Below are 18,711 nucleotides of genomic sequence, written 5' to 3'. Positions count from 1 at the left end.
GGTTTTGAAAATTAGAAATTAGTGTTTATTTTTAGCCATTTATGTGTAAATAGCTGAGAACCAAGCAGTCACAGCTGTAATTCATAATTTTGAATTACAGGCCTCTGCCCCCAGCTCCGTCAGGCCCAGGGGAGGCTGTGTGGTCACAGACACCAAGGACTCAGGGTGGGCGGACCTGGCACCCACCTCACTGTGCACCTCGCTCACCATGCACACAACTCACATTTACTAGGTGCTCCCTACGCACCAGCACTGCTCTCAGCTCCTGCCCTGTATCTGCCCACTTCATCCCCAGCAAGAGCCCCATGTTAGGGATAAAGAGGTGGAGAACGTCCCCACGGCCACACAGCCCAGAAAGGCTGTTTCTGGGACCTGGACTCAGGCAAGGTGTCTCCAGCAGCTCAGGTTTAACCACGGCTCAGTATTGAAACGAAATGCGACCCTGGAGGGACTACTGACACTACCCAAAGAAAGCCTTGCTCACTATTGACCTTAACAAGTGCTATTCACACAAACTACGTCAACACCGCAGATGAGGCTGAGCTTGAAGGTGAGAAGTGCGTCCAACCAAAGCCTCAAAAATTTCTTCAACAAAATGAAAGACAATACAATTAAGAGAACGTTGTCAAACCAATCAATTGTGCACATTTGATGATTTTATTCCCTTATGATTAGGATGAGCATATAATTCATCATCAAAACCTAGATACTTTCAAAAGTAAAAATGTCACTTATTGAGCTGGCACAACAGGTGTAAACGGGGAAGGGTGGGCAACCAGGACATATGGCCCCATGCTCGTAACACATATGAAAATTCATGTCTACGCTAGGACCGTGTTACCCGCTTAAATGAGCAGCTTAAGACAAGATAAAAGAGCTGAAGGATTCCAGCCCCTCATATGAGCAGGTCCCCCACGAAGCTGCCTCCGTCCAGCTCATGAACCCACAGTGAGTTCTGCAAGTGGATTAGCAGCCACTCAACGAACAGCCCCTCTAGATGCTTCCTGGCGTGTGGACAGCAGTGTCTAGGGCAGGGCTAACTGCCACAAGAGAGAGCCCAGCCCACGCAATGCAATAGTTCTGTTTGCTTTTGCTTCCTGAAGGAATGCATTATCGAAATTCCAATTTAAACTCTTTCTCTCCCCCACAGCAACACCATCACGAATCTTTCCCAACACTATTAACTACTAAGCACAAAATCTCCCATTGGTGTGATTTCAATAGATTTTAGACATGGAGGCTGCATTCGCCCCTCCAAGCACAGGCCTCCATGGAGACAAGTGAACAAGCAGGCTAGGGGGAGGTGAAGTTCAGGTGTGGGCACCTACCCGGCAGTTAGACCAGCCACCTGCGGGAAGTTGTGATGCTGCTGATGGGGGCGATGAGGAGAACGCGGGCTCCAGATTACCTTCCTGTCCTGATTAAGGCAACCAGCGCGAACACATGTTCTCACTCAACCCGCCTGGGGATCCTGGACAAGCCAACGGGAGCAGCAAGCACCGCTGCCCCTGAACGGCCCCTCAAGGACGAAGGACAGAACCTGGCCTCGCGGACTCCCGGCTCTGATTCCGCCAAGCGGTCCACACAGAACAGCATCAGAATCACTGCAGTGCTCGGATGATTAACAAAAGCGAGATGCAGCTAGCTGCAGCATTAATCGCCCAAACCACAAATTACTTCTCAGTCAGGCCATCGAGGAAATTAAATTGCCAAGGATAACCACACAACCCTCACACAATCCAGAAGCACAAAACAAGCGAGCTCAGCTGCTGTGGGCTTGCTGCACGGAGAAGACGACTGACTCTACTAATTAGGGGTGGCTTACATTCTGGATGGGAAGAAAGAAAGAGAGAGAGAGAGAGACTGCCTGTGCCGGCCCCCAGCACTTCCTGACCTGCCAACCTCACTGGGCTCCCTGGAGGCTAGCACAGCACCGGGGCCCTGCGCTCAGCTTGCTCCTCCCTCCCTCACTCCCTCCTTCCCGCCCACAGCAGGAACAGCCGGCAGCTGTTTATCAGAGCAACTCGGGGAAAGTTTATCTAATAAAAATGAGGTCCCAGTCAGCTCAAACCACTCTCAGTGACTTCCCAAGGCTCATTTTCCTAACTTGTTCTAATGATGTACTAAAAAGCTGAGCAGTCAGAGCACTAAGTAAAATAAAGTGTCTTAGAAACAAACAGCAGTGTGCTATCCTCTGCGTTACCTATCCCGGGATGAATCATGCAGGTCAGGGGTTCAGAAAGCTACAAAGGAGCTCAGAAGTGAGCAGATATAGTGATTACATGACTTCACGCCCCTGGGAGCACATCACTTAAAAGTATTCACAGTCCTTGAGTATAGAGTACTTCTATCCTCCCACTCACCTTTCCCCATGGGAGCAGAGCATCCAGGTGGGGGACATTCTCTGTCTCCCCCATACTCTAGGAACAGTCATTCACTCAACAACTCAACAAGCACTCCGGAGTGCCCACCATGGGAGTGGGCACCGGGGATAGCAAACAAGCCAACAAGCACAGCCACTGCCCATTCTAGATGGTTATATCTAGATAGATATAACAACACAGGCTACGAGGGACAAACACAAACACCAAGGTGTCGGGGACACTTCCAGAGACAGAGACAGGTGAGGCAAGTCGTGAGAGCAGATGGGAGCAAAGCGAATAGAATGAGGAATGCTACACTGCAGACACCAGGAGGTGGAGGAGAAACTCTCTCTTCTGCTTCCTCATTATCTTTCCAAAAAACCACACAGAGAAGAGGAAACACATGCGCTGAAGTTTTTGTTTTTCTAACAAAGTTCTCAATTTTGAATGTCGAGGTCAAACCCAATCTAATACCAGCGACACAGAAAATCTAAGCAATTAACTGGGACAAGGTCTTCAGCTTGTGACTCAACGCTGGTGCCTAACGCAAAGTGAGAGCTTGTAAGCCGTCTACAAAACGTGTGAATGTTGCCCACACCAATTCATTTTATGAACTGTTACTGTCGATCGACCAGAAGGTGGAGATGCTGTACCAGACATGTGTTCTCCATTATAATTCTCAAAGATGAGCACTCAACCGCCAATGAATTCCTGGGCCTGTCACTCATTTCAAGAGGTTAAACACAAACAAAAGAAAGCACCGTTTTACAATACAGCAACTAATTAGGTTTTAATGCCACAAGTCCTGCCACCCTCCTCCTCTACTTTCAACCAATGCTCTGACTGTGGCAGGATTCAAGGCTTCACAGAGAGAAACACAAAAAGGCATGTCGGTACTCAGTTCTGCTGCCAGATTACACTTTTTAAAGCACACCTGCAATTATTTTACTACAAACCTCAAACACTTCACAGCATACTGAATTAGGAACTCTGCAGTGTGACAATTAGGTCCCTCTGCGTGCCCCCCCCGCAAAGCTGGCTTCCCTTCCTCACACCTCTCTCTCCTCTCAGATGGGCCTTCACCACCTTCTGTGGATAAAAGAGCGATCAGTAAACCATTTCAGACGCCGGCTGCAGCACAGGCCCTTTCAGAGGGCAACTTCCAAACTCACTTCCATTAAGGATCTCTGTACTTGCATGTAATGTTTATATTGGGTCTTGTACTAAAATCCTCTGTATTCGTACCCCAACATATTTCTCAATGTCCAGTGGAATCCTGACTGCAGCCACGCACCCCCAACACACACACACACACACACACACTTATAAATCACTGGCTGGGAAAGTCTTTTCGTTATTTTACCTTTTTTTTATGATGTAACCCAGTAAATAGCTCCTGTGGTTTAAATAAATTCATTGAAAATGTTCATACCTATCTAAATGTCCATCAAGAGGGACTGATTCAACAAATAATGGAATACTACAAAGCCATGAAAAAAGAGTAAGGTATATCTACCCACACAGGGCTAACACGAATACATCTCTGAGACAGCAAGTCGGGACAACGCAAAGTGCACTGGTGTGTTTTACCATCCAAGGAAGCAAATGGAGGAAGCCTGGGGCAAGGCAATAACAGCAAAGTTGTTTTTGTACTTACTTAAAGATTTTTGGGTAAAGAACATGACAGGATATTTATAGAACAAGAAGTAAGAAAGCCAGTTTCTAAGGGCAGTCGATGAAATTCTGGATGGAAACAATAACAGACATATTTGGGGATTACGTGTGCTAGTCTCCATCTGCAGTCTGAATACACAAGGGATGTTTATATATAACCAGCCTTATTCCTGACAAGGCACAGTCCGGCCCAGAAACAGTGCTGGAGAAGGGAGGGGGGTGTGTGTGTCTGTGTGTGTGTGTGTCTGTGTGTGTGTGTCTGTGTGTCTGTGTGTGTGTGTCTGTGTCTGTGGGGGGGTAGGGTTCTGAGAAAAAGATTCCTCAGGGTGAAATCCCACAGAACTCTAATCTTAGGATCCCACAAACAAAGTGGATGGGGGTGAGAGAACACGGAACTTTGAGCATCAATCAGAGCATCATACACAAAAAGAAAACAAAACACTGATTATTTAATCTTTTTCTTCTTTTGATAGTAAGAATCCTGAAAGCAAGGAACACGCCCTCTACCTATCTTGTTATTATTATTAACATGATTATTATTTTTTCATTTATTTTGTGTTGAGACTGGTGCCTAGTGCTGAATAAAGCCAAGTTATTTGTTTTGCTAAACAACATAACAAAATATCTAATTTTAAAAATACATGAAAATAAGATCAAGAAATAGTACGTCAGGATAAAATATTTTTGCAAACATTAACAAGATACTTATTTCCAATCCTAATAGAGAAAAATGTGTACAAGCTAATCTTCGCTTTTAAGTGTACCCAGAAAACGCCCAGCGTAAACCTCAAGGAAACTCAAAATGGTAGCCGGGCCAATGGTAAACCCTGCAGGGAAATACGCTGAGTCATTCACAGACAGGCCCGAGCTGCCATAGGCTCCACACTCTGGGACATCTGGGGGCGTTTTCATACACCTGGGTGGCAGGGTGAGGGGTAGAAATAAAGGAGACCCCACTCCTAAGACTTCCCTGCGAAGGACGAGTGACAGCAGACAGCGTGAGAACAGGTTTATGTCATCCATTGACAACGGATGGGAAATACACTGATGAGACGACAGGCTGACACAGAAAACTGAGGACCCAGGAGGAGTTAGACACGGTTGTTTTTGTTGCACGAGCCCTCTGACCATCCCCCTTCCTCCTCGGGGTGCACCCCATCTCTGGCGGCTCTAGCCGCATTCTCTCTCAAGGTGTCTCTCTGAATCTCTCACCTCACTCACACCACCCGACTCATACTCTCTATCTGATCTAGTACTCGAGATCTTCAAAATTTCTGCTCTCAGCGCACACGTCTGCGTGGGTGTCCAAAGTATGGCAACAACTGATAAGGGGCCCAGGCAGGGGGAGTGAGCAGAACCAACCACACAGCCTAGGAGGCAGGGCGTCTGCCCACAAGACAAAAGTTCCTCCAAGTGTTGTAAGATCAGAGGCTCTAGATCAGGAAGGCAGGGTGCTCACACCTGGCCACGTTTCTGAAACACCCAGATGCTTCTGAAAATATACAGATTCCTGAGCCCAAAACACAAGGATTCTGATTCGGTTCGTTTGAAGAAGGGTCTTGGAATCTGCCTTTGTAAAGCTCCCCAGGTGATGCTGAAGGCCAGTGAGGAATAGAAACCAGGACCTCACAAGAGTCAGAGAGCTGCCACAGAGGCCCCAGGTAAGCAGAGGGCAGAGAGGACCAGCCAGAGGCCCAGGGAGAAGAGGCGGCAGCTCCAGGTGTTTCTCTTCAAAGTTTCCCAAACCCGGAAAGAGAAGCCACAAGACCTGCCCTTGACACCATGTCAGAAAGGTCCTATGGCCAAAACCCCACCGAGGCAGACAATCTGCCTTGAGACGCGCAATCTGAAGAACCCAAGATGAACAGTTCTTCTTGGATCCTTACGTGTTCATCTTCTCCAAGTCTAAGGCAAGCGTAGCCTTAACCACGGGACCCCCCCACCTGCCCTGGCATCTACAACTATCACCACGTGCATCACTCCATCCGCCTGCCATCACTTTCTTTACATTTCTCATCTGAGACAAAAACTGCGTGCGTACAGTCAGCATTTCTTGATGAGAAAATAGAATTTCCTGTGTTCCCAACAGGGACGGTCCTATGATACCCAACTCTCAGATGCTTGATGAATTAATGAATCAGCGCTCACTCTTCATCTGGTTGTAAGAAACAGCCATTGGACTGAGGAAGGAATCCTCAACTCTGAACCTTAAGACCGGCTCCAAAGTCCAGTCCTGCCACCCGCCAGCTTGGGCAACTCAGTTAAATTTTCCGAGGTTCTATTTTCTCATATGTAAAGATAGTTATAGTTACCCGTCAAATGGTTCCTATGTGAACTGGCTGTAAAAGGATCTAATACACATGAGGTGTTCCTCAGTGGACCGTATGGGAGTGTGCGTGCATGCGTTTCATACCATCCTTGGCAATGAGCGTTCCTCTTGAGTCCCCACTTGCCCCCCACCATCCTTGTCCTATACAGCCATAGAACAGGGCGCACCATCTGGCTGCCCAAAAGCCAAACACAGTGCACAGTCAGGCTTTGTTCTGGCCCACGAGATGCTGGGCATTCACGAATTTGGGAAGTATTTGATTGGGACAACAAGAGGCAAAATCAGGAGGGACGCAACAGTGCAGAGAGGGACACAGGCTCCAGAGTTGCTCTGCCGGGGCGCATCTCCCAGCTCCAGGAGCAGCAGGGCTGGACATAGCATGTCTCTGCCTCGATTTCCACATCTATTAAGAGAAAGGTAAGGAGTGGACAGCAGTGGACCCCGCCCAGCTCAGGGTGTGGTGAGAACTCAGTGAGTCAGCACACGAAGTGTGTAGAACAGTGCACACAGTCAGCAGGCAGGCTCTGGTCATGCTGACTCGTCCACAGAGGGGGCAACACTGGACCCCAACCAGCGCGGGCTGAGTGGCAGTGACCCCTGGCTGGGCCATGAGTGCTCTCCTTCTCCACAGTCCTTGGATCCCCGAGGGTCTGACACAGGGTCTACCTCACCTATCTGGACCACCTGCCACCAGGTGACCCCCTGCAGGGGTACCCCTTTGCAAAACCTGGTACCAACAGGAAAACAAGCATCTCCAGTGAATTTAATTTAATTATCATTTCCTCCCCAGTCATCCCCAGTAACAGGCATGTGGGGCACCCCACGGAGAAGAGAAGAAGCACGAGAGCACTGGGATAACTAACTAACCAACAGGAGTTTCTGAGACATCAGGGTAAACAGTGCCTCGGGCTATAAACCAGGAAAGTCCTGAGAGCTGCAGCTGAGAGACTGCTGATGCCAAAGCGTCCAGCTAAGCAGCACGCAGTTAACATCGGAAGGGCTCTGCCACGTGCCCTGGCACTAACCAGGCTCTGAACGCTTGTCCTTCACTCTGTCCTCCCATCTAGCTACCTGCCAGATCTCCCTGCGGCGGGAGCTGAGGAGCCTCTGGCTGCACCTTGGTGTTCTTGGCCCCATTGGTCAGAGCAGCAGCGAGGACAGGGTGGGCCCTGGGAAGTCTGGAGAGGGGACGCTCCGAGGACTCGGTGGGCCCCAGGAGGTCTAGAGAGGGGATCCCTCGGGCAGAGCCAGATGGGGCGCTTCCCTACACCGGCCCTGGGTCCCTGGGGGCCTCTGCAGAGATCAGTAGTGACAATTAAGTTTGTATGTGAGACAGAAAATAAGAAAACGCGCTTCCTAAGGGCAGGGACTTGGGTCTCATGCAGCCCCTGCTCCTCCTCCCGTGTCTGGAACACTGCCGTCTACGCGGTAGGCACGTAGGAAGGATCTGCAGCAGGACCTGGCACAGCATAGCATACAAGCAGGAATCACCGATTATTATAACTGCAAACGTACACGTTATATTTTTACACCACACTGAACATTATGAGTTCGGCTGTCAGCCAATAATTTGGCAATGGAACCACCTGAGTGAACGCACTTAGAATGTGGAGCAGCCTCAGCAAAACAGCTTTTCGGGGCTTGGTGTTCTTCTTTCTCTCCTATCTAGCTCTGAGTCACACGCTCTGATGAGGCCTTGGGTCCAAATTCTGAGGACTTCCAAATCTGACTGCACGCTGCATTCGGCAGAAAGACACGCGAGCCTGTTCACAACGTTGCAAATGATGTAATGAAATGAAAGGAACTGAAAACACGAAGGGTTTGGCCTCTCACTTTCAAAACAGTAACATAAGCAGCACAAACTCAGCAAAATATTAGCACAAACTCAGCAAAATATTAACACAAGATGAGTCTGTGTCAAGTCCTACTCATGATCTATTTGTCAGTAACGCTCAAATATGGAAAAGTTAACGTGGGCAAAAACCAATAAGAGCAGCACGTCTTATCTAAGAGATGTGGTCGCTGTGTCAAAATGTCTCTTTACTCAAAGGCTAATTCCGCCTTTCCAGGTGGCCGCGATTACCACCCGTTGTGGACGCGTTACACTGTGTAGCTGTTGACAATTCCCCTCAGGAGGGCGTTTCAAACAGAATCAAGTCTTACCCACCGTTGGTCCCCACCTCTTGCACACCTTGAATCTGGGAACAGCGAAGTTGAAAAGGAAGATGTGTCTAGGTTGTTGTCTGGCTGTTCATTTGCCAGCTGATGTGGAGATGCGGGGAAAAAAGGAGTAGAAAATTTCAAGAAGAAAAAAAATAAAACAAAAGTCGATGTTTTTTTGGATCACTGAGGTTAAGAAACTAGCACAGCAGCCAGGCTGACACCCAGAGACACCCATCACCTCTCTCCTGCTCCTCACTTGCACTTCCAGCCCTGAGTGAGCTCTGACCAGCTCAGCAGAAGGACACCCCACCCACTATCTCATGGTTTCTGTCAAGTTCCTGATTTTCATCTGTTCTTGAAGCCAGGCAAGCACTCTGAGTCTAAGAGTTCTGATGTGGAGCTCCGTTGAGACACAGCCTGAAATGAGTGCCGTGTGACTCGCGGTGGAGGGACAGAGGCCGCTTACAGGTAAGGAAGCAGCTTTGCCATGAGAGAACGTGAGTGTGTGCGAACGGGGCGCAAGGACGGAAAAGGCGAGTCTGAGCTGGGCAGCAACACGGCTGAGTAGTGCTGGACTAGCCCATTCTCAGGGAGTTACTTTCTGTTTGAGAGCTATAACTGGTTGGCACAGTAAGATTCTTGCTCACGCTGACTTTGGGATCCAAATCTGAAATTTTGTGATTGATGACTAGGATTTCCAATTGTGGCTGTCAAAATACATCTGTGATGAAGAGATATTAAAAAAATGCTTAAGAAGTATTCATCTAGAATAAACATTTCAAAAGCTTGTAAATGTGTATCAAATTGCCTCTAAAAGCTACAAAATCAAGTATGATGATAATATTTGTCAGTGAGAATACGTTCTTATTTGCAATTACCTGTGTGCATGTATGTATAGTTGGTATCTATTTGTACATATACTTACGTAGGTAAAAGATTTTATCTTTGTTGTTATCGGGATAAGCTAACCCTACTAACACCTAATAAGATATTTCTTTGCCTTTGAAGAGAATTATAAGCTACAAAAACATCTATCCTATGCACAGAAAAAATTTGGGTTCATATACTACTTATTACAGTCTTTGACTAATTATTTAAAATACTTTAAACATAATAATTTAAATTATCCACAGGGGAATTAGTCCCGCTCCATACTGTCAGCATATTCAACCAATCTAATGCAATCCATCTAGTCTGGAAATTTTCTTTTTGGGCAAAGACAAGTAATCCTATGGAGAAAAGAGACCAAAGATCATACTGGTAAAAAAAATACATTGTAGTTCTCATATTCATGTTCTCGAAACAGACAGACTTGAAATCAGTTTTAGCACTAAAAAACCTAGGTATCAATAAGTTAAAAAAAAAAAAGAAAACATAACATACTCACTATAAAATATCAAAATAGCATATTTTGATTTGCAAACATACAAGTGAATTTTATACCTCAATAAAATCTATAAATACATACATTACACACATATAAGTATGCACAAACATACACAATCACACACTGGTAAAACACACACAAAATGTCAATTGACATGTCTGTTAGGGCTCAGTAACAAAGAAATAAGGGGACCCCAAGACACTCAAAGCGAGAAGACCCAGTAAGGGGAAGCGGCAGGGTGGGAACGGAGCTGTCACTGCTGCGATGTCAGAGTGCCCATTTCACACTTGAGGAAGCGGTACAGCACGGAACTGTCCTGGCCCAGGCCAGCCAGCTGACGTCCCCATGTGCCTGACCCCCTGAGCTCACGGAAGACACCTGCCTCCACCCAGGGCTGCCCGTCCCACATCCCAGCCCCATGACCACGATGCCCCCCTCCCCATCCAGCCCCCCACCAATCACCCACCAGCACATCCTTCGACCCTCTGCAACCACCGTCTCCTCAATCATTGTTTGTAGGACAGCATTTATAATTCCCTGGCTGTAAGAGTGTTTACCCTACTATCACACGTACATATTGGGGGAAAACGTACAAAAACACAAAATTATAATTATCCCTGACACCTTTAAACAGCATACAATGGGAGAGTGGTGGAGGCAGGAGTAGCAAAAGAAAGCCTCTCAAAGTCAGGAGAACTGGGGGAGAAAAAAATCACAATTAAACAGCTGGTGGGGACGCCAGGCAGCAAGGTACCCAAGAACGGGCCTCTCAGAGGCCAGCCCGCCAAGCTCCCTGAGCCCGCTTCCCTTATCTGCAAAACAGTGGTGACATTAGTGTAAGACGGCTGTAGGATCACAGCAGACGTGTCTGTAAAGCCTTTAACACAGCAGTATAGGAAGTGTGCAGTAAATGTGCACTGACATCATCGTTTCCGCTGTTATTATAAGCTAATTTAATTAAGGCAGATGTGCATAGAATTATGTATCAGACCACTGGAAAACATAATCCAGACATTTCAATACCTTTGTAGACCAAAAGAGATAGATAAGAAATAACATAAACCCATTTACAACAGCGCTCTCAAACTTTGCCACACGTCAGAATCACCTGGAGGGCTTGGTGAACCCCATAATGTCCCGGGCCCAGCTCCCCAGACTTCCTGATGCAGTAAGTCGGGGTTGGGGCTTAAGAATCTGCATTTCTAATGAATTCCCCGGTGATGCTGATGCTGCTGAAGTGGAGGGGTCCACTCTTTGAGACCCTCAGATCTACAGCTGAATCTCACATTCATATTTGCCTTACTAATAAACTGTCAACAAGTTTCTCATTCCCTCTAAGCCAGTGAATGAGAGGGCAAAATAGTGAATAAATGCTAGAAAGCAAAAGCACCATATTATCCCCATGTAGCTAAGCACCACATTATTCTTGACCAAGAAAAAAGAAAGAAAAAGAAACAAACAAACAGAATCAAGATATTTCCCATTAGATCTAAGGTGCTTCTGAAAGTCACCTGCCGAAGAGAGGAATATTGTTGTCGGCGACACTGTTCACTCTACAAAATGCCTTGAGAGTGAACGTAGGTGTGGAGGCTCCCCTAAGCCTAAGACTCTAAGGCAAGACCCTAAAGTCGTGTTTATCCCGTTTGGTTTCAGCGTTTCCTTGAAAGTTAGGCTGATCACGGTGAGCAGTGTCTGGACTAGCAAGAACAGACCAGTCCAGAGAGACACACACGGAAGCCAACACGAGCTTCTCCTGCCCCCTTCCTCAGGGGCATCCTCACTTGCAGAAGGCTGTCTAGCGGAGAAGTAATAGACAATAAGGAGTTTCTTCCGTCTGAAAATTCCATCAGCAGCACAAGGGCCAAGCCTGTTTAGGGAGAGCAGCCGTTCTCACAATGCAGTCCCAGACAGCTGTATCAACATCACCAGTGACCGTCAGACATGCACATTTTTGACCCCAACCTTCTAGATATGAAACTTTGGGGGCGAAGCCCAGCAATCTGTGTTCTAACAAGGTCCCAGGCGATTCCGTTGCACACTCCATTTGGAATTCCACTGGGGAAAGTGACCCTAGGTCCTAAGACAGCTCTCATAGCAGGTGGGAACCGTGCTGTCTGGGCAGTATTGTGCAGAATGCCCCCTTTGTACCCCACAAGTGTCCTGGCTTGGACAATAAATTATACGGCCATACTTACAGTTCAGATTGCATGCTACCATGGGGTTTCATTGGTCGGGTTCTATCTACCGCTTGGGATTTCAAATTAGCTTCCAGTCTGCTGCTACATTCTGGTACCAGACACGTGGCCTCTGTGAACGCGAAGGGTGCAGTGCCTCCTACGATGCGGTGCCTCCGGGGAGAAACCAATTTCAGTAGAGGTACCCTATCTTTACCAAAAGTACCCACGCAACAAGCTACACAGGATCTAGTTTGAACCCCGAGCGGCCTGAGCAGCACGTGGGATCAAGCTGCCTCCATCAGGTCTTTCAAATCCTTGTTACTCAATCTTCTGGCTCCTCTGCAGGGAGTTTGCGTTTCCCGACTAACACTCTAGAAAAGTAGAAACCTAGTAGGTAATTTACTAGTCTCATTTTTGCAGTAATAACTTGGCTATATTAACTTACAGAAAAACCAAGTTTTCCATAGAGGTTCTCAATCCGCCTGTTCTTTAAAGGCAAAGGGAAATATTGGGGATATACTTTTGGATCTGATCAATTCTCGATTCCCTTGAAATCTCTGTCTTCACTTGGCCTAAACAAACTGCTGGCTCTTTATGCTTCACTGAAGTCTCCCAGCTGCTGTTTCTGAAAAGCATCATCAAAGGACTCGGATACGTTCTGATCCATGATAAGAAAGAAGGATGGAAAGATAAGGAAGCAGTCAGAAAGGGCTGGTGGCTTCTACTCAGTTATGCATCATCTGCTGTTGAAGTTAAGATCACACACAAAAAAAGAGAAAAAGATCAGCTATTTGGCTGCTGGGGTTTATGGCCCAAAGGAGACTGTACGCTTTGGTGTGGTCACTGGGAAAAAGAACCTGAGTCTCGATTTTCCAGGATCACACACTTATTTTCATCACATCCCTGGACTACAGGAACAATTCACACCAAGCATACTTGAAATGTGCCCACTTTTACTGTGGGAGAGAGACCTGGCTGGGAAGCAGGACTCACCTATTGCTCAGAGGACCTTCCAGTGAGTCCAGCCCTAAGGCCAAGGTTGGCAGCTGAGCTCACAGGAGGCTTCACCTAAGGGACATTTCATCCTGCATCAGAGGGTGAACAAAATCTCCTTCTCATTCTAGAGCTATTTCAGTCAGTCAGTCAGTCAGTCAACAAACACTGATTCCTTACCACGTGGCAACCATGATTCTAGATGCTAGGGGGACTCTGCGGGCAACAGAGTCCTGAGCTCGTGGAGCTACATTCTAATAGGCACACAGACAAACCTTTACAGCTTCACTCTTTCTCCTCTAGGAAATGATACTTACTCAGTTCTAACAACCATCTTTGGGCAGAGCTCATTAGATTACATTTTTATTTTCTTCAGAGAGATGTAGAGGAATCCTATTCTCATCAGGAGCCAACTAAAATTTACTGACGTGCTCCGAATTCCTGACCCAACCCTCGTTAGGAGCTGATGGCCCTGCCTGTACTGATGACAAAAACAGAAAATTGAAAACGACACTGAGCTCAGCTAAACATCTTGGCGTCAGCCCTTGTGTTCACCACCCTCTGCCTCCTACCCTGAAACTGCCCAGCGGTGTTTCTGCACAGGAGCACGCTGCCCTTCCCTGCCCGCGCCACCTCTAGAGCCGAGGAAAGAGGAAGAGAAAGGCTCTCCCCTGAGATGAAAAGAAACCTAAGGCGGCGAGCAGCTGTCCTGTTCCCACTGAGCCTGTGCAGAGCTGGGAGACAGCAGCTGGCCCCACCAGCACCGCCCGAGGCAGGCAGCTGGTTCACCCACAAACACCCCACGAAGACAGTATCATTTTTAGGAAAGGATACACAGCTGTCTTAAGTGCATTATTTTATCTTAAAATACGTCGTGCGCACTCATTGCGTCGTCTCCCGGTGCTGCGGCAGGGCCTCTCTTCTGAGTTGGGGGTGGCTTGCTAAGAGTTCTGAACTGATTTTCCTTCATCAGCCGTAACTCTAAGACACTGCCAGGCAGGTCCAGCTTCGGGTTTGGTTCAAGCAGCATGAGAATTTTTAAACGCTTGAGAAGCCACATGAGTACAAAGACACCCAGCCCCAGCCTATTAGTCCTCGAAAGAACGGGCCGTGTCTTAGCCTCCTACGCAGAGGAGCTGGTAAAGTGTCTCGGCCAACATTTCATGGATAGGTGGCAGGAAGGAGGACGCAACATTCTGCATTCCCAGCTTATCTAAACCCACTCCTAACACACCTCGGAAAGGCTGCATGCTGTGCTCTCCTGAAGGGAGACAGCCAGCCCTCAAACTACAGAGCCAGGCAGCAAGACAGCATAACGATAAAGAGCAAAAGCATGCATTCCAGGATCAGACTAGCTGGTTTCAAGGCCTGACTCCACCACCCACTCTGCTATGACCTTGATAAACTGACTTAATGAGTCTATGCCTCACTTTCCCCCCTTGTCACAGAAATTAAATGAATTAATATGCACCGAGTGCCCACGAATGACTGTCATGACAAAAAAAAAAAGAGTGCATCCATGTTTACCGACGTCACCACCCTTATCATCGTATTTATCAGTAACACGTTTTAGTGGTTTGATGACTACAAGAACAGCGGAAGCTGAGAGAGAGTGTCAAATTCCCGCTGGTCACTTAACCTCTGCCTGCTCAGTTGACGCTTCTGTAAAAAGAGCATAAAAATACCTACCCAGAACGTCTACTGTGATAGTTATCATAACGCCGGGTGCATGGCTGACAGTGAAAAACTACAGCCGTTAACACTCATACACATTAAAACCTCCAGCACACACTTAACGTAGCAGAGGATCGTACTCAGCATTAGACTGTGGACCCGCATTTCACCTGGGGCCTTGGAGGAACAGCTACCTCCCGGGGGAAACACTTTCTGAGAAGACAAACACGTAACATGCAGGACACAAACTGGGAAAAATTAAGTGCTCCTCTGTGGGGTTAAAACAGAAGCTCAGAAAAAGGGAAAGAACACTGCGTGCTGGAGCTCGTAGGGGAAGGAAGAAAGAATTAGGCCGAGTCTTGAAAGAGAGCAAGGACACAGCAGTGCGAGGTGGGAACCCATGCAGTGAACAGGGCAACAACTTCACTACTATGCTTACTGACCTCAAACATGTCTTCTTTTACTATCTTGAGCTCTTGACCTGAGACCTTGACCCTATCTGGAATATTTTCCCACCAATCCCCAACCTCTGACCACATTTACCAACTTCCATCTTCAAAACATGACAAAACCATCTCTTGCCCCGAAAGCCTTTGCTGCTTGATGGCCTTTGCCTGAGAGCTCACACGGTGGATGCTCCCTGCCTCCTCCGCCACCTTCCCAACACCCTCTGCCATTTCCCCGTAGTCTAGTATCTGCTTCACGTCTGCTCAGCGTCCTCACTGCTCCAAGCTCACAGCTGACACCTTTGACTTTTCTCCCCACTTAATTTAGGTTGGGGTATAAACTACAAACAATAAAATGGAAAACAGATTTTAAAGGTAAATTCAGTGAGTTTTGACACCATGTAATGACCACCCCAATTAATGTAATATTTCCATCGCAAAAGTTCCCTGTGCTCCTTTCCAGTCACCCGTGTCCCCAAGCCCGATTCCTGTCACTAGAGCCTAGTTCACCTGCAGTAGAACTGGATTCAAATAGAATCACACAGTATATACCCCTCTGAGTCCAACTTCTTTCATGCAACGTGTTTTGCGGTTTATCCATATTACTAGCAGGGATCATTCCTCTTGATCACCGAGTGGCATTCTATAAGTACAGCACAATTTACTCAATTTAACCTGCTATCAACTAACAATGAACAGCTGGGCTGTCCCCAGTTTCTGGCTATTTTGAATACAGTTGCTATGAACATTCTAGTAAAAGTCTTTTTATGGACGTACGTTTCATTTCTCTTAGGTAAACAGCTAGGAGTTAAATTACTTGATAAGAAGTTACCAAACTGTTTTCCAAGTAGATTTGCTGTTTTCCACTCCAACCAAAAATGTATGAAAGCAACAACTGTTCCATTTCCTTGTCAACAGTTAGTTAGGACTGTCGTTTTTTTGGTTTCAGTGTAGCTGTTCTTTGCCATTCTAATGGGTGTGAAATAGGACTTCATCATTTTAATTTGCATTCCCCTGTTGACTGTGATGCTGAGCATCTTTTCATGTGTTCCTTGGTTAAACATCTCCTTTTGTGAATTGTTTGTTCAAATCTTTTGGCCCTTTGTTGGTAACGGAGTTGTGATTTTATTATAGACTTACGAGAGTTCTTCAAGCAGTCTGAGTCCTTTAACAGAGATATGCATTGTGAATATTTCCTCCCAATCTGTGGCTTGCCTTTCATTTTCTTAATGGTGTCTAATGAAAAATGGAAGTCTTAATTTTTGATAAGGTACAATTTATTAATTTTTTATTTTATGGTGAGTGTATTTTGTATCCTAAGAAATGGTTGCCTATCCAGGGTTGAGAAGACATTCCATGTTTTCCTCTAGAATCTTTACGGTTTCAGTTTTATATTTAGGTGTACAACCATCTTGAATTACTTCTTTGACTCCTCCTACATTTCACCTGGTCATAGATCTCTGCAGAGAACAAATGCTCTATAAACACTGCTGGCTCATTGATAGATGCTTCGCAGGTTAAGAGAAATGTATTTTGAAAGTCTGTTGAAAGGCTCTGCTCAGCCTTGGTGACATCCTGAAGGGAACACCCGCTAATGGGAATGAGGTTGAGAATGTGACCTGATGGAGCCATCCAGAGGGATCCGTTTAGAACTGCTGTGATGGCCCTGCCCGAGGACAAGCCTTTGACCGGGGCAGGAATAATCCAAAGTCACTATTTCTGTACAAATCGTGTAACCTAGCACAGAAAACGGACGACAGTTTGCTCACAATATTTTCTCCTTCTTTGACTATATACGAGGACAGTCACCACGTCATTAATGTAGCCTGAATTCTCTTTAATGAATTAGGCTCCGTAAAAACAGTCCGTGATTCACAGCAGTTCTGCTGAAAACTGACTTTAAAATTAGTAACAAATGTTAAAAACTTACTCTCAGGGGACATATTTTCTACAGCTTAAAAATCCACATTATTTAATTGGATTTAGATGACTTTAAAAAACGTTTTACTAATATTTCTTCTGGAAAACATGCCAAGTCAAAACATAAAAAGAATTATACCTGCTATTCAGATAAAGACTATGACCTAATGCATCTTAAAATAGAGCTTTTCAAGCTATTTCCTTGAGATTTTACTAAGAAAGCACAAGATTGAGGGGAGGAAAAATACTCATTTCCATTTTATTGGGGTTTGAAGAAATGAATAAACTAACTAGGGTCACAGAGCATCTCGGAAGCACTCAGCAATGCAGTTGATACAACAATCTAGATGCAAAGAAATGAAGACACTATCCAGAAGAGCTATGTTATGACAGCTGCTTCCTTCAGAGCATTATGCCAAACACGCTCATTATTTAGCAAGGCTCATTTCTTATTACTCTGCTTAGCGCTTAAGTTCCCACACTACGATGGAGAAATTGCCATAGGAAACTGTTTACACGTAAACAAGAACCCAGGCTCTCCTCTGTGGTTTGCACGTGGTCTACTGTTAATGATTACCAGATTCACAAGTAACATTTCTCGGAAATAACCAACAATAATTGCTTAGAATTTAGGGTTAAGTAGAAGAAGAGAAAAGTATCATATAAACCTGGTATAGTTTCTTTTTAAAGAGAAAAGGAGGTTTCACGTCTAGCTACTTGAATGTGGTTAAGTTATGCATTTAAATTCCTTTTCTCATCAAGTATTTCCATTATTGCCATTTCCTTAATAGCACCATTATTTTTATGCCTCCCTAAATGTACAATCCTTTCACAGCCGAACGTCAAAAAGAACAAAAGAAGCAAAAAGCTCCCAGTTAAGATTATTGACTTAAGGCATATATTCCATAAAGTGTTTAGTTAATGGCGCCAGTAACAGTCAAGCTGAACTTTTCACTTAAAGAATGTAAGAAATTCTAACATGCAAGAAATACACTCTAGAGTGAAATGGCCAGACAAAATTTAATGATAAAAGTTCTCTTGTACTTTACAGCAGTGACATAATCTCACCCATGTTAGCTGTGAAAGAAATCCTAATTTTCCCTAAAATTCATTTTAAATCACATTGAAAGCACCAGGGGAGACACTAGATTGACTTCAAGTGAGGAGGGAGTTGATCAGAGCTACAGAATCCTACTGCGCACTGGGCGTCAGCGCCCCACTTCCTGCCCAGGAGGAGGGAGCTCTTCCTCATGGTGTGTCTGCAGCACTTTTCTGTTCCCACTCTTGACTCTCTCCTCACCAGGCAGCCTATGGCCCCTGCCTACATGGCATTATCTTTCCCAGGCCCAAGCCACCAAGTCCCAAAGCTCTTCCCTGGCTGGAGTCCCTTTACACTGACTCATTCACATCCCTTACCCAGTCACTCCTTCATTTACTCAGCCGCTTCAAGGTACCAGAGCACAAAAGAATATTCAAGGAAAATGCCATGCAGCAGCCCCCCATGTGGTATAGCTGAGACTAAGGTGGAAGGCAAAAATGCAAGCAAAACAAAAAGGGATTCTACTATTATACAACTGCTTTTGTG

At 46.0% G+C, this 18,711-nt stretch overlaps 2 protein-coding genes across 3 annotated transcripts in view; one reads left to right on the top strand and one right to left on the bottom strand.

Moving 5' to 3' along the window:
• The window catches only part of MED12L (mediator complex subunit 12L), a 297,559-nt gene that overhangs the window by 124,061 nt on the left and 154,787 nt on the right, over window positions 1-18,711 (bottom strand). The window lies entirely within an intron of this gene.
• Window positions 8,910-18,711, top strand: part of P2RY14 (purinergic receptor P2Y14) — a 49,525-nt gene continuing 39,723 nt past the window's right edge. Inside the window, exon 1 of one of the 2 annotated variants that reach the window (XM_046661198.1) lies at window positions 8,910-8,997. The gene's annotated coding sequence lies outside the window, so the exon portion shown is untranslated. The remainder of the gene's footprint in view (window positions 8,998-18,711) is intronic. The other variant, XM_046661189.1, reaches the window with a different exon arrangement.

This window comes from Equus quagga, chromosome 1, assembly GCF_021613505.1.
Source record: "Equus quagga isolate Etosha38 chromosome 1, UCLA_HA_Equagga_1.0, whole genome shotgun sequence".
In the NCBI taxonomy this organism is placed as follows: domain Eukaryota; kingdom Metazoa; phylum Chordata; class Mammalia; order Perissodactyla; family Equidae; genus Equus; species Equus quagga.
Note: the sequence above shows the minus strand (reverse complement) of the source record. Positions and strands in the feature narration are given on the sequence as shown.